The following is a 16,637-nucleotide window of genomic DNA, read 5'->3' on the forward strand; positions in this document are numbered from 1 at the left end:
CTTGATACCTTAGAGCAGAAAGTTGTACTAGTTTATGTTCTTGAAGAGCTGTGAGATTTTCTTAAGAACTTCATTTTAATTGAAAATTTTACAACTGTTCACCATCTTTAGAAAACAAAACTTGATAATCAGAAATTTTAAATTTTCAAAAATATTTATAATTTTAAAACTCAATAATCAGTAATTTTTAATTTTTAATTTAAATTTATAGTAATTTTACTGATTGTCTCTTCTAAGAAAAAAGGAACCAGGTGCAGAAGCAGAACATGAGAGTGGACATGGAACGTGACCACTGAAGCACAGCATCACATAGAGACAATTAAGCCCCTGGATGTCTGTGAGCCTACCTGACAGCCGTCAGGCCTACGGCAAGAGCTTGGAGGAGCAGAGTTTTCTCCTAAGTCCTCCAGGGAAGGAGACATCTCTGACATCTTCTGCAGCTTGCTAAACAGCGGGCACTTTCCCAGTGCTGGTGCTGCCACATAGCCAAGGTGCCCTCTAGCAGCCCTTACACAGGCATGACAGAGGGCTTAAAGTTTCTTGACTTAGGGTCATTCCTTTCACAATGTCACCCCAGGTTTACACTTCACAAACTGAGAGGCATTAGTAAAAGAACTAAGATCACCTATGATTAACTAAGATCACATATGAATAACTACTATGGTTATATCTCTAGCTATTTTCTTCTTTATTATTTATATGGGAATAGGCTGAGGCTTCTGACTCCTGCCTAACTTTTGGAGTCTCACCCCCGACAGGATCTAATTAAACTAAAGAGCTTCTTCAGAAACTGTCATCATATCATCAAGTGAACAGACAACCTACAGAATGGGAGAAAATTTTTGCAATCTATTCATCTGGCAAAGGTCTAATATCCAGAGTCTACAAGGAACTTAAACAAATTTACAGGAAAAAGAACAAATAATCCCATTAAAAAGTGGGCAAAGGATATGAACAGATACTTCTCAAGTCAAGAAACAACAGACACCAGCAAGATTGTGGAGAAAAAAGAACGCTTATATACTGTTGATGGTAGTGTAAATTTGTTCGACCATTGTGGTAGATGGTGTGGGGATTTCTCAAAGATCTATAAGAAGAAATACCATTTAACCAAGTAATCTCATTACTGGGAATATACCCAAAAGAATATAAATTGTTCTATTATAAAGAAACATGCACATGTATGTTCACTGCAGCACTATTTACAATAGCAAAGACATGGAATCAACCGAAATGCCCTTCAATGATAGACAGGATAAAGAAAATGTGGTATACCTACACCATGGAATACCATGAAGCCATAAAAAGGAAGGAGATCATGTTCTTTTCAGGGTCATGGATGGAGCTAGAAGCTGTATCCTCAGCGAACTTACACAGGAACGGAAAACCAAACACTGAATGTCCTCAGTTATAAGTGGGAGTTGAACAATGAGAACACATGGACACATGAATGGAAAGAGCACACTGTGGCCTGCCAGTGGAGGGGGCGCAGGTGGGCATAGCATCAGGAAGAACAGGCAATGAATGCTGGGCTTACTTAATACCTAGATGATAGGTTGTTCAGTTTTGGCTTCACATATTTTGACAGATTGTTCTTCAGCATATACATATAAGAGTTGTTACGCATTTTGGAAAATTGATCCCTCATCATTATGTAATGTTCCTCTTTCATCTTTGGTTTTATTTTCTTAAGTTGGCTTATTCTGAAATTAGTAGTTACTTTAGTGTTCTTTTTGATTAGTATTAGCACACTTATTTTTCTATATTACTCTATTTACAACTTATCAAGTTCTTTCCATTTAAAGTGGATTTCTTGTTAGACAACATACAGTTGCATCTTTGTTTTGCTCCCATTCTGATAGTCTTTGTCTAAATTCCTATAATTAGGCTGCTGATGGTTAAAATGATTATTGCTATGGTTGGATGAATGTCTACAATCCAACGATATTTGTTACAAATTTGCTGTCCTTTTTATTTGCTTCTTTTTGCATTCCATTATTTTTCTGCCTTATCTGGCTTTAATTGAGAACTTTGTGTGATTCCATCTTCTTTCCTCTCTTAGCATATTAATTATATTTATTTACTTTTTTGAGTGGCTATCCTAGAGTTTGCAGTATTGATTTACAGCAAATTTAAGTCTGCATTCAAACAACACTATACTTCTCATAGGAGTACAAGTACTTAGAAGAGTATTCTCAATTTCTCTCTCCTGTTCTTTATAAAGTTGCTGTTATTCATCTCACTTATCAAAAAGCTAAAGTCACAGAATATATCACTACTATTATTTTCAACAAACTATTATCTGATAAATTAATTAAGAACACAGAAACTATTTTACTTGTATTATCTTTCTAACACTCTTCCTTTCATTATGTAATCTGAGTTTCTAACCTATGTAAATTTTCTTCTCTTTGGAGAAACTCTTTTAACATTTCTTTCAAGGTAGCTCTATTGATGCCAAATTTCCTCAATGTTTTATGTATTTGTATTTATTTATTTATTTATTTTGAGATGGAGTCTTGCTCTGTCTCAGGCTGGAGTGCAGTGGCACGACCTTGGCTCTCTGCAACCTCCACCTCCCAGGTTCAAGCAATTCTCATGCCTCAGCCTCCCAAGTAGCTGGTATTATAGGATCTTGCCAACATGCCTGGCTAATTTTTGTATTTTCAGTAGTGACAAAGTTTCACCATGTTGGCCAGGCTGGTCTCAAACTCTTGACCTCAGGTGATTCAATTCACCTGTTTTGGCCTTCCAAAGTGTTGGGATTATAGGCATGAGCCACCGTGCCAGGCCAATGTTTCGTTTTTCTACAGGTTTGAGAAGACTTTTTATTTCTCCTATGTTACTTCCACCCCCATGCCAGCTTATTTCAAGGTTTTCTCATTGTCTTTGAATTTTTACAATTAGAATATATACACTATGTGCAATTTATTTGTTTTATTGATTTGCGAGTATTTCAGATATTTATCCTGTTTGATATTCTCTGAGACTCCTGTATTTTGTGCCCACCATTAATTTTGGAAAACATTGCCGTATGATAACTTCAATTTTTTCTCTTTCTCTTCTTTTTCTGCCATTCCCATTATGCATATACTATACCTTTTGTGATTATGTAATTTTTGAATATCCTGGCTTTTTGTTTTTGAATATCCTGGGTTTTATTTTTCGTTCTTTTTGTCTTTGGATTTCATTCTGGAAAGTTTTTATTGACATATCATCAAGCTCACTGATTATTGCCTTTGCTATTTTCAATCTCCTGATGAGCCCACAATAAGCATTTATCATGGCTGTAATACAGTGCTTTCATTAGTAGGATTTCCTTTTGCTTCTTTCTTAGAGTTTTCATCTTTCTGTTTATATTAATGGTATTCTTTTACATGTCATCCACTTTTCCCATTATGGTCTTTAGCATATTAGTCACATTTACATTGAAATTATTTTAAACTCTTGGTCTAGTAATTATAGTAGTTCTGCCATATTTTAGTCTGTTTTTTATCCCCGCTGCATCTCTTCAAATGTTGTAGTTGGTAAAGGAAACCAGTGAAAGGGCCTTTAACATGAGATTTTATGTTTCTTGGTCCAGGAGTTAGACAGTGTTTACTGTTTAATGTAACTGTAGATGTCAGATGCTAAAATTCTTCTGTTGCCCTTGTTTTTCCTTCCTTCTTGTCTTTGAGTTTCCCTAGATACTTCTGAAGTGATGTCATTCATCTGGAGTAGTATCCAAGGCTCGTTGTCTCACATCAAGAAAATCAGGGACATGGATGCACAGGAAGTGAGGTTAAGCATTGAGATTGAACAGGTGAAAGAAAGAGAAAAGCTCTCTTTCCTGCAGAGGGAAGGTTCCTGAGTGAGTCTTCTGGTTCCATCGTGAAATGGACAAGGTTTTATGGATGAGTTTGAGGAGGCAGTGTCTGATTTGCATAGGGCGCAGAGAATTCCTTGGGCCAGGTGAGCCTTTTACATAGCAGGAAAAGAAACTGGCCATCTCACCCTAGTCTTTTATTATGCAGATGGGGTCCCTATCTGACCAGGGCCATGTTGCCTACTTCTTTACTGCACATGTGGCGACAAAGAAAAGGGAAGAGGGAGCCTCCAAGTTGAACATCCCTGAGACTCAGGTAGCCTTTTCCTATTGGCACAACTGCCAGCATTCACTGGTTCAAGCTTCCAGCTTGCTTATCTATGTCTGCAGCTCAAATTTACAGGCTTTTCTTTGGGGGCTGCTTTTTGTCAAAAGGGAAGCCTTATGAAGGACTCTCTTACCCTCACTAACTGCCCAGATAATTTTTTTTGGCTTCTGTATGACTTCATCTTACATAGGGTCTGAGATGTGCAGTTTTATGCAATGTAATGCTGTCACAGAGGCCTTGTTAAAGTAGTAGCAAGTGTTAGAGGAAGGTAAAGCATTCTGTGGGCCTGTGATTTGCTCTCAGGCTTCTAGTAAGCCTTTGTCCTTGGGCTGTGACCTTCCCAAGTGCTTCTCAGTCCCTTCCTCACCCTAGATAAAAATAGAAAGGCTAGAGGGGTCTGGAATTAGGTAATCCCCACTCCTAGGTTTGTTAGGCACTGGTAAAATCCAAGGCAGTTCAGTTCTGGATAAAGAACTGCTCTTAAAAATATGCTTTTGCTAAGGAGAGCAGAATACTTGGGGCATATTCTTAAATGGTTAGTTTTTCGTTCCCCTGGCAGAAGCATCCTTGTCTTCGTTCTCCTGTCTTTATCCTGAGAACCTGGTAGACATTTCTCTTTTCCCTACCAAAGTCTAGAGTGAGCTGAAGTTGGTTATTTCTTTTTTCCTAGGTTAGTTAGATTCTGTTAAAACCCCAGTCTATTGGGCTTTGGTGAAATAGTTTCTCTTGATAGCAGGTCATAGTAAGAACGGAATGCTTCTGGCATATTTAAAAATGGCTATCCCCAATCCCTCTCCTCTCTAGAAGCACAAAGGTATCTCTCTCCAGTCTGCACTGTGAGAATTTGGTAGAGCTCTTGGAGATAGAACTCAAAAAAGTGAGTTTAAGGAATCCTCCTAAGACTGGCACCTCTGGAGCTTTGAACCCTCAGGCTTGTCCACCTGAGTTGCCTTCAGCAATTCGTGAATTATACTTTAAATTTTCCTTCCTTGGTACTGTCTCCAGCATTAGGCTTCTGCTCCAGTGAGCTGAGGGTCTCTGTAATAACCTATTCCTCCAATTTTGGGGGCAGTAGTCTCCCTTGTGATCTCAATTCTATGATGGACCTAAGAAAAGTTGTTAATTTTTAGTTTGCTCAGCTTTTTCTGTTGTGAGGATGGGAACGATGACTTCCAAGCTTCTTCGACATCAGACTCAAAATGAATTCTTTATTTATTACTTGCTTTTCTACCTGCATACTATTCATATAATACCAACTATAAATAATATTACATGAATAATATTCATATTAAATATTAGAAAAGGTGGTTGGAAATATGCCATTCTTCATACAGATTACTAATTCCTCAATGTTGAGAAAGCCTGAGCAGCTTTTGTCAAGCAGAAGTATGTATCATTCATTTTTCATGGCTAAAATTATTGATTCACCTTTGTGAACATTTCTCTGGCATTAAAAACTTTGAAAAGTAATACATATGCCTTGGATGTGTATTTTACCAGTCAATATACAGTTGTGTTGTTGTTGTTTTAAAAACTTCATTTGTGTTTAATATTCTCTCCCTTTTGTTAGGTATCCCTGGACCTCTGGTGTCTCCTCATTCAGAATATTTGCCATGGTCTTATCAATGCTTTACGAGTTCACTGATCCATGAAACAGAGGCTAGGCATGTGAAAACGGAAACTACATGAGATTTTCATTACCCTAAAAGTCATAAGTTTACTCTTCAACTTGTGGGAGAGGTCAAGTTTTCTGTTTTGTTTTGTTTTTTTTTTTTTTTGGAGACAGAGTTTCGCTCTTGTTACCCAGACTGGAGTGCAATGGCACAATCTCGGCTCACCGCAACCTCCGCCTCCTGGGTTCAAGCAATTCTCCTGCCTCAGCCTCCCCAGTAGCTGGGATTACAGGCACGCTCCACCATGCCCAGCTAATTTTTGTATTTTTAGTAGAGACGGGGTTTCACCATGTTGACCAGGATGGTCTCGATCTCTTGACCTCGTGATCCACCCGCCTGGGTCTCTCAAAGAAGTTTTCTGTTTTTTAAGCAATATAAATGCTTAAAGTGGAAGACTATTTCTTCCAGCGAGTGTCTATGTTCAATATTTCAATTCTTAAGATGTTCTAATGTTTATATTTTATGTTAAACTTCATTTCATTTTTTCTAGAATATATATAATCTCACCAAACTCTACTTTGCTATTGAGGTCTCAAATAAAAGGTTAATGCCTCCCTGCTTTGATATATCTGAAAATTAATTATTAAGGCTTTTTATTTATTTGCCAACTGTGATTAAAAGGCAAAGCTAAAGATAATTTGCTGTATGATAACCATAGACTTTGCGATCCTCCAACGTGTAAAATGTATTTTTGTGCCTATTAAAAACATAAATTGATTAGTAAGAAGGGAGCCTTTTCTTAGGTCACTGAATCATGCTGATAATGTTTCTCCATCTGGCAGCTCTGAGTTTCCACATCAGCTATAGATGACATGTAAAGGACCAGGAATGAGAATAAGATAGCTATGTGATATTGACCACAGCAGCCATGAACAAGGCCTCTTCTGGGGAAATATTAACTCCATAGCATTTACCAAGGAGCCACTCCTTTTGGTGTTATCATCTGTGGCTTATCAATAGAGAACATAGGTCAGTACATAGGAAAATGGGGCACATGTATGGAGCCATGTTTCATTAATTTATGCATTCAGTCACTTCTTCACTCTGCTGAGTCCACAATATGACACAGGCTATTCTATTTCCTAGGGTTAATGATGGATGACAACCACTGTCTTTAGTGAAGGAGTAGCTCAGAGACCATAGCAGGTACATAAAAGTAAATATTTAAAATAAATGATAATCGCTATGAGGGTGGAAATCCCAGGAGGCTAGGGAAGAACACAAGAATAGTTTCAGACTGGAGCAAAGGAGAAAAACAGTGTTCACATAGGAGACACATTTCAAGGTCACATCTTGCAGACTGATGAAATAATATTGAGATGAGGAAGAAGACTGCATTCCAAGCAAAAACAGAACCATAGGCAAAATATTGAAGACTGCAAATAACCTGGTATGGCTCGAGTATGATTCAGGAATATAGAAAAGTGTGTTTGCATTTTTAAAGTAGAAGAATTTCAACATACTTATGTATGAATGTGGTATTTTAAGTAGCAAAGGACACATGTGGTTAATAAGTAGGGAAGACTCCAATAAGATGGATGAAGGGTTTTAGCAAATTAGAAACATATATTTAACATAGACTTAAATAGAGCAAACAGTTGTAAAATTATCTTGTCGGCTTCTACTAAGCAACGTTTTGCTAGATTTTCAGCTAGTTAAATAAAATTAGTAGAAAAAGTAATATTTTATCACATACAACATTAAATATCTGCAAAATAATAAACCACGTAATGCAATTATGGCAAACCCAATAGATAGTTTAATGCCTTTGACCATCAGGGCCTTGATTTCTAGCATCAAAGATGATAGAGAGTGGATACAAGACAGGGTTGATGATTGGCAAGAAAGAAATAGTGGGAAGTTATGGAGAGGTGATAGAGTGCCAATGCTGAAGAGAGACAGGCACTGCAATGAGCACGAGGTTTACGTGTATCACCATGGAGGGAGAGAGTCAAATAAAATGAAACAGGGGTTAATGGGCTGGTACATTAGGATAGAACTGAGAAGAGGAAGATTGAGATGCAGATGTACTGAGAGTAAAGATTGAGATGCAGATTTAATGAAAGGTAAAGTCAGAGAACAGATTGTGGAAATTCAGGAATTTGAAGATAGAGTCATTTCAAAAGCCCGGAAAGATGGTGAAATTTAAGATTGGTTCCCAAAGGAGTTTCCCCAGTTACTGAGGAGGATGATTCAATGTCAGCATAAGTGTTATGGCTGTAAGATACAAAGCGCGCACATGCGTGCGCACACACACACACACACACGCACACACATTCATCCATCTTCGCCTGCTTGTAACACCATGCATGGACACAATCTCCACATAAAACTCTTTCCTAAGCTCATACTCCTACCCCAGTTTAATTATTTGCCTCTTCTCCTTGCTGCTGTAGCAACCTATGCATACCTCTAGTCACCCATGCATCATGCAACAAGGCATTATGACTATTCTCTTATATAAAGATCTTCCCCACAGAGTGCAAAACTTTACTAATTCACCATGTTTCCCCAGTACCTAGCAGCTACTTGATAAATTGTAGATCTGTACCGTCTTGATATATCCCCATGCTCTGCTGTATTTTTGGACTGCAATCTTTTTATTCCTACCAAAATGATAATAGCGAATATGTATTGATTGCTAATGCACCAGGCACTCTATATTCAGTGTATCATTTAACATAGTGAACCTGTATGTTATACATTATTATTCCCATTTCACTAATGAAGAAAACAATTGCTTTCACATGCCACTTATGGTATTAAAATCCTCGCGTATGATCACAGGGATTCTCACACTAGAGCCGCTTGTTTGTATTTGCTGTCCATGGTATGTCACCTGAGCGGAACTGCTCACCACAACCAGTCATCACGGCTCACAAAAGGGCAGTGATTCTTTCTGGAAGTAGGAAGGCTGAGGTGTACCATCAAGGAAAATTATAAACATTTCAGTAAAAGAAATATGTGCTTAAGTGAATACTGATCAGATGGCTTTGAAACGCATTGGACATGTAGTGAAGACTATTCCTTGTCTCCTCACTGAGAATCACCATTTGTGCTAAGATTCATCTTACCAGAGCTCCAAAGATGAAGGATAGAAAAAAAACCTAGCTCAGAGTGTGCATTTCAAAAGAGTAACTTTACTGGGTGATGCTGGTAGATGAAAAGCCCAGCAATAGTACTGGAAAATGTATCAACCTCTCTTCTTGTTTTCTGAGTTTGAAAAAAATAATAAAATGGCCCTGATAAGCAAACTCTTGCTGTTTTTATCCCCTGAAGAAGAGGTTAGACTTAGGATATAAGTGGCAAGAGGCTGGGCCCATGGGTTGAAAGGTACTCACATGTTTGTCACCCAGAACTCATAACTGGCCATGTCCTATCTTTAAAGGCAGGATGAGCAGGGTGAGATTGTGTTAAGTACCACAACTGTCAACCTGAACAGCCACCAGGTCTCCACTCACGACACAGAAAAGAACCATATATTCCTGATTTAATGCTTCTTTCTTTACTGTGATGACTTTCTAAAACAATTCTAAAACTGCACCAACAATAAGAAAAAAAATCATTGAAAAAACAGAATATCAATTTGGAAAAATAATTCCAGATTTATGTCAAGCAGATTTAAGTTGCCATAAGTGGTAGAGAAGCTACCTGGGTAAAGGGAAGCATCATTGGGAAAACTGCACACGTGTGACTCGGGCCTCCTTCCAGAACCTCAGAGATGCTCTAAATTTAGAAATGCCAAAGAAAACAGAACATGTTATAAACTCTACCATTTCTCTTTACCTTAACTCAAGGAAGCTGAACACTTTTCTCAAGCCAAAAAGTGAACATATCAAGGCATGCAAAAGGTTTTAAATGAATGGTGTGGCTCACTCTCCCTGAAGATCCCTTTACTCACTTTTCCCAAAGTAAAGATTCCCCCATGTATTGTATTCATGTGTGTAGAACACCTATACCATATTCTACTATCACACACACACACACACACACACACACACACACACACACACACAATAAGCTTCTTATTTCAGAAAGAGTTAGTCTAGAATAAAATATTGCAAAGGAAGTCCAGATTCCCCAATTATTAACATCTTGTATTAGTATGGTACATTTGTTATACCGAATACACTGATTTTGACATTGTTATTAACTAAAGTTTCTCTGTATCAGGATTCTATGCAGGATACCACATTTCGTTTAGTCATCCTGCTTCTCTAGGCTTCTCTTGGCAGTGACTGTTTCTTAGATTTTCCTTATTTTTGATGAGCTTGACATTCTCTAACATCAGGTATTTTGTAGCATATCCCTCAATTGGGACTTGTCAGCTGCTATTTGTATGGTTAGACTAGGAGTTTGATATTTTTGGAGGGAACAAAGCAGAAATAAAGTGCTATTTTTAGCATATCATATCAAGAATCATGCTGTCAACATGACTTGCCACAGATAATGTTAACCTTGATCACCTGGCTGAAATACTGTATTTTAGGTTTCTTGGCTGCAAAGTTACTTCTCTTTCCCCCCGCTTTTTTTTTTTCTTTCTTTTTTTTTTTTTTGAGACGGAGCTTCGCTCTTGTTACCCAGGCTGGAGTGCAATGGCGCAATCTCGGCTCACCGCAACCTCTGCCTCCTAGGTTCAGACAATTCTCCTGCCTCAGCCGCCCGAGTAGCTGGGATTACAGGCCTGCGCCACCATGCCCAGCTAATTTTTTGTATTTTGAGTAGAGACGGGGTTTCACCATGTTGACCAGGATGGTCTCGATCTCTTGACATCGTGATCCACCCGCCTCGGCCTCCCAAAGTGCTGGGATTACAGGCTTGAGCCACCGCACCCGGCCCTCCCCCCGCTTTTTTTTTTTACTTTGTTCTATACTTATTGGAAAAAGTTACTGTGCATCGACCACGCTTCGGGAGTAGAAAACTGAGGTCAAAGTAGTATATAAATTATTGGGAATTCTTCTACATGGGACAGTTGTTTCTTTCCCCATTTATTTATTTAATTATTTGCCTTCACTTTGGAAAGAACTTGTGGATATTTATTTTGGTTGATATAACACTTTGGTTGATAATCCAAAACAGTTATTTATTTTATTGCTCAAAATGTTTTAGCATTGGCCATTGGAAGTTTGTTCAGCTGTGTCCTACTTTCTTTGACACACCCCCAGTGGTGTAATTTTTTTTTTTTTTTTTTAGCTTTCTTACTTTCTGGCACTATATTCCCTGTTCCAACCTTAGGATAGGCCATTTCTGCAAGGAACCCTGGATCCTCGTATTGAAGAATGGCATTAGAAACAAAAATCTTGGCACTGGGCATTATTATTTCCTTTAACATGTAAATAGGGACCAAGCATCACCAGGCATTTGCATAAATCTTACAAGGAAGAGAAAAATAAAATTAAATACTCAGCAAGTGACCCCAAGAACAGCAGTCTCCAACCTTCTTGGCACCAGGGACTGGTTTTGTGGAAGACAATTTTTCCACAGACCTGGGTGAAGGGATGGTTTCAGGATGATTCAAGCTCTCGACATTTATTGCACTTTATTTCTATTATTATTATTACATTTTAATATGTAATGAAATAATTATACAACTCACCATAATGTGGAATTAGTAGAAGCCCTGAGCTTGTTTTCCTGCAACTAGACAGTCCCATCTGGGTGCGATGAGAGACAGTGTCAGATCATCAGGCATTAAATTCTCATTAAAAGCATGCAACCTAGATCCCTCACAGGCACAGTTCACAATAGGGTTCTAGCTCCTAGGAGAATCTACTGCTAGTTGATCTGACATGAGGTGGAGCTCAGGCGGTAATGTGAGCAATGGGGAACAGCTGTAAATACAGATGAATGCGCACAATGGGGAACAGCTGTAAATACAGATGACGCTTCACTCACTCACTGCCTGCGGTGTGGCCTGGTTTGTAACAGGCCCCGGATCGATACTGGTCTGTGACCCAGGGTCTGGGAACCCTTGCCCAAGAAAGTAGTGCTAACTCAGGGTATAGGCAAACAAACAAAGAGAAATATGCAACATCCTCAGTTGTAAGATATGGTATCCAAAATTTAAGAACAGCATGCTAGGAAATAAAGTTAAATTATTTGCATAAGAAAGAACTCAAGGAAAATAGAAAAATGACAAATGCAATTAGTAAATTATTTTGAAAGTCAATAAAGCATCAGAAAATAAAGTCAAAACTCAGAGAAAATAATGCCAAAAGCCATAAGATTGTAGCGTGTATAAGAAAAGACAACACTCAGCCATCTTTCAAAGGAGCTCAATCAAGAGTTTTAGAGTAAGAAAGAGAACAGTCAAATCGGCGAAGGAGAAGCTATTAAAGAAATAATGCAAGAGAACTTCTCAGATTCAAAAGTTATACATCTCTGGATGGTTTTGATGGTTGAAAAGACCATCTCTAGATACATTATTGTGAAATTTAAGAACACCAAGAATAAACAGAATATGCTAAAAGCTTTTAAAGCAGGAAATTGCTGGTTCCTTAACAATGGAAAATAGCATTAGATTGACGTTCGACGTCTCAACCCCAATACTGGATGTTAGAAGAAAATATGTGAACATTTTCAAAGCTCTAAGCATAAACGCTTTTTCATTTCAGAATGTTATATTCCAGGAAACTTTCAATTAATTATTAAATTAGAATATAAACATTTTCAAACATATGGAGGAGTGGAAAATGCACATTCCATTAGTTTTCCTGAGGAGATTGCCAGATGTCCTGATCCCAACACAGTGAAAAGGGACATTATAAATGAAAGGCAGGGCTGTGGGAGAGAAAGGAAGTCATGGGCTTTCCTTGAATAAACACACATAAATGCCAGAATGACAGTTCTGCAGCAGGCCTCACAGAGAAGTCTGTCCAGGATAATGCTGCAGGGTAAGTGTTCTAAGAGGGCAATATCCAGGGAAAATGTGACATGGAATTTTGCACTATCGCTGAAATTCTGAATAACTCATACAGGCTCTAAGGGCAGACACTAATGCAATGAGAAATGCCAGGGAATAACCAAAATTGCTGTAAACAAAGCAAAACAAAAGCTGAGGGAATGCTATTATATGATACCACTTGAGGTCTATGGTATTTATAAAATTAATTGCTGATAGCTGCATGACTCTATTAGGAGCAGGTGAGAGGAAAGGGAATGCCCTATATGGTAGAGTCGTTATTTATCAGAACAGGAAGTCCATCTACAATGACTAATATTAGGAAATTCATGAATGGAAAAGCCTAAATTGAAAAAGTGGCAGTCTCTGGGAGAAAGGTAGAGTAATTCTGGGGGAGGAAAGGGATTTCCGGTTTTTTTAAAATTTATTTTTATAAACATCATTTTTTTCAAGTATGTATACATGTTATTTGTATATAAAATAAAAATGCATTACAATTTAATATATACATACAAACTTAGGCAACTAGTTAAATGTTCTATGGAAGAGGAAACTGGTTTTCTAGTTTTCTACCTTTCCATTGAGGGAGAGAGAGCCTCTGTGCTATTGATTTGGGCATTATTAGCATATAGATGGAATTGAAGCCATAAAGTTTTGCATCTGTCCAAACAGAATGTGGAAGGACAAGGCAAGAAAGCCTCTGACAGATCCCAGTCATACCCGAGGTAGGTGTCATAAAAATTGAGGGAAGAAAATTGAGAGATTGATCAGTCGTCATAATACAGCCAACATTTTGAGTTTCTGATTTGTTTCAGGGAAAGTTCTCTTTACATATATTAACTCATCTAATCCCTCCATGAGGTTCACACTATCATCTATATTTTCCAAATGAAGTAAATAGAGATGTGATTGCTTACACACATTTCCCTAGTTCATAGACTTTATACGTGCAGGATCTGGGGTTTTAAACAGGCATCCTGTCTCTGGAGCTCATATTCTTAGCAGTCCAGTTATCCTAACCTGTGGAATGCTGCCAAGAAATCAAGGAGAGGGAACTGAGGGTTCTTTGACTTTAATGCCCACAGCAGCCACTGACTTTCCTTGAAGAAGTTCAGCTCCACATTAACAAGGGATGGGGACTTATTCAGCAAACAATAATCAAACATCTAAAATGTGCAAGTCTCTGTCTTGGAACACATGTAGAAATAGAACTAAATATGTGGCTCCTTTATGCAAGAAGCTCATACATGAGTTGAACTTCCCATTCATGACATTCAAGGTCTAGAGAAGCTATTACAGTTAACACATCCTTTCTTCTGCCCCACACATCCCACCACAGAAAAGATGTTCACTTTTACCCTCCCAGAACTATATTCTCCATTTAAGAAACTGAGGCTGATTTTATTACATTTTTAGGCTCTGTATGCATAGGGACAGCTTGACTATGCTAATCAACATTACTGAGTTTCTAGATGATGCAAGTGCCTTCATTTCAAATCTAGGGATGTTGCAGACCAGCAAATTGCGTTAATTTGGCTTTTTTTGTTGTTGTCAATTTGCACATGCATGTGTTGTGTGTGTATTGTGTTCTCACACATGCAGGGAGCCAGGAGTTCTCATGTTATGATAATGCAGAAAGAAGGAAACAGTTCTGCTACTTTAAAATGACACTTCCCATCCTGACAAGTGTCCTTTTGTTCCTGGGTTTTCTCTTGCTGTATTTCCTGAGAGTTTTTTTTATATTTCCATTGCTTTGTTTTTATTTTTCTCAAATTCCTTCTTTGCTGGTTGTTCCTTCAGGAGACCCTGAAGTGCACAAAGGGTTGAAGTTACCACATCATAAAAATGCCAGGAGGTTAGGAGCTACTGAACAAATAATAGCAAACACCTTCACAGAGCATTTCTATTCTGTTCTAGCCTCTAAGCAGATTCATCTTTCTCGCTCTTTTTATTTCATGCATATTGATTCTAGGACTGTTTTGTATAGATCCACTGTTTTAACTCCTCATAGAAAAAAAGTGAGGGCATATAGGTGTGCAATTACACTAGGTTAGCAACACAGCACCATGTATACAGTGAATAAAACACATTCTTCACTGGAGGTTTGAGCTTTCACCAAACAGCATGCCCTAATTTGCCCTAATGTCCTGTCCTCTGAGCGATGGCAGTGATCAGCAGATGATGGTGCTGGGGGCACCAGCTGAGCTGAATGAAAGCATACTGAGTTGAAATCACTTTAGCTTTGAAGCAAACCCCTCATTAAGAAACATGCAATGCAATATTGACTATGGTAAGGATGGAGGCAACGGCCAGTGAAGACAGCATTGGTAAAAATAGCACACATTCACTCCCAACACCAGCATTGAATCCATTATGAAGTCATTTCTTTCCCCTTTTCTAATTCAACATTCTTTTTAAAAGCCTCCTTCAATGCTATTCAATGAAAGCAACTGCGATTATCTGAGTAGCAGGTGGCAAAGCCTCAGACCGAAGAAACAGTGGTCATTCCAGAGGCAGCCCTAGGGAGCCTGGTGTCCACTGCCCTTTGAGCCAAGAGGGCACCTTCAGATGCTTTCTGAGAGCTGGTTTCTCCTGCCATCACACTGAATCTTTATGTGAAGTGTTCTCCTTCATTTAAATGAGCTATAAAATAAGAGGCTTCGAGAAATACAGCCTGTGTCAAGTGGGATTTGAGTATATAAATGTCTCCAAACAGTCTGTATTAATGGTAGCCTGGAGCCACTCCTGTAGCAACAAAGTCCTCAAGTGTAATGAACCATTACAATGAAGAGAAACAGTGACTTGGTCCTAATTCCAGAAATATTCTCATTGAAATTGTGTTACTGAGGAATTATTCTAAACGTATATAAGGATATTTTCTCAATCCCAAATGTATACTCTCGCCTAGAATTTTAGGTTTAACTGGCTTTCCCTTGATTTAGTAGAATTGATAATTTTGGTGATCCATATTTGCAAATTTCCAAAGCAGACATCCTACTCCATGTGAAATACTGGCGGCAGGATCTCAGCATTTTTTGAGGTGATTGCTATTTTTTCGTGACCTGGAATTTCAGCATCTTGCTTCAGCAGAGGTGAAAGTGCTACTTGTGCAGAGGCCAGAGAGGAGGAAGCATAGAACCCATCCAGGCGACATTCATTCATGTGATAAAACCAGTCCTCCCTGCCATTTTGCTCTGCTCTTGCGTACTCTCTGGATATGGCTCTGTTGTAACATTCTACACCTTGGTCTTATATTCTCTTCTTGGTCTTATATTCTCTTGTTGTTCTAATATTCTCTTATTGGTTCTTCCATCAAATTGTTTTTTTCCTGAGAATTTTCTTGCCTTATGTTTTTCTTTTTTTTAAATTTCTTTTTCTTTTTAAGAACATGGAACGCTTCACGAAGTTGCGTGTCATCCTTGTGCAGGGGCCATGTTAATCTTCTCTGTATCTTTCCAATTTCAGTATGTGTGTTGCCAAAGCAAGCACTGCCTTATGTTTTTCTATAGCTCTAGCATATAGACAGTACTGGTCACACAGTAGGCATTTAATTCTTGCTTGTTACATGAATACCTAATGAAAGTCATACCTAAACTTACAGAACTACTGCTCCAGCTGTGAGGAATCTTAACTGGTGCACATTTGATGAATAAGGAAACATCAATTGCCTAATAAATCCATGTCTGAAGTAGCAGACCCAGGAGCGAAACTCAGGCCATCTGCCCCCTCGCATTGGCTGCTTCACTTGCTTGAAAAGCTCCTTCAGATTCAGTGTGCATCTGAGCCGAAGCTGTGCCATGAAGTGGAAAGATGGGTGAGCAGTGATCCTAAAGTGTTTCTAAACTGCCAGGGATTTTAAAGCTGTGCCAGCGTTTTGAACGAGAGAGTTCCAATGTTGGTAGGCAACGATTACTATCTGAGGTTGTGAAA

At 38.4% G+C, this 16,637-nt stretch overlaps 1 non-coding gene across 1 annotated transcript; it reads right to left on the reverse strand.

The window, feature by feature from the left end:
- Positions 1-16,089: 16,089 nt before the first annotated feature.
- Positions 16,090-16,196, reverse strand: LOC118147509 (U6 spliceosomal RNA). Its single transcript, XR_004733965.1, has one exon. It is a non-coding gene; the product is annotated as a U6 spliceosomal RNA (small nuclear RNA).
- Between the last annotated feature and the right edge of the window lie 441 nt (positions 16,197-16,637).

Source organism: Callithrix jacchus, chromosome 14, assembly GCF_049354715.1.
Source record: "Callithrix jacchus isolate 240 chromosome 14, calJac240_pri, whole genome shotgun sequence".
In the NCBI taxonomy this organism is placed as follows: Eukaryota; Metazoa; Chordata; class Mammalia; order Primates; family Cebidae; genus Callithrix; species Callithrix jacchus.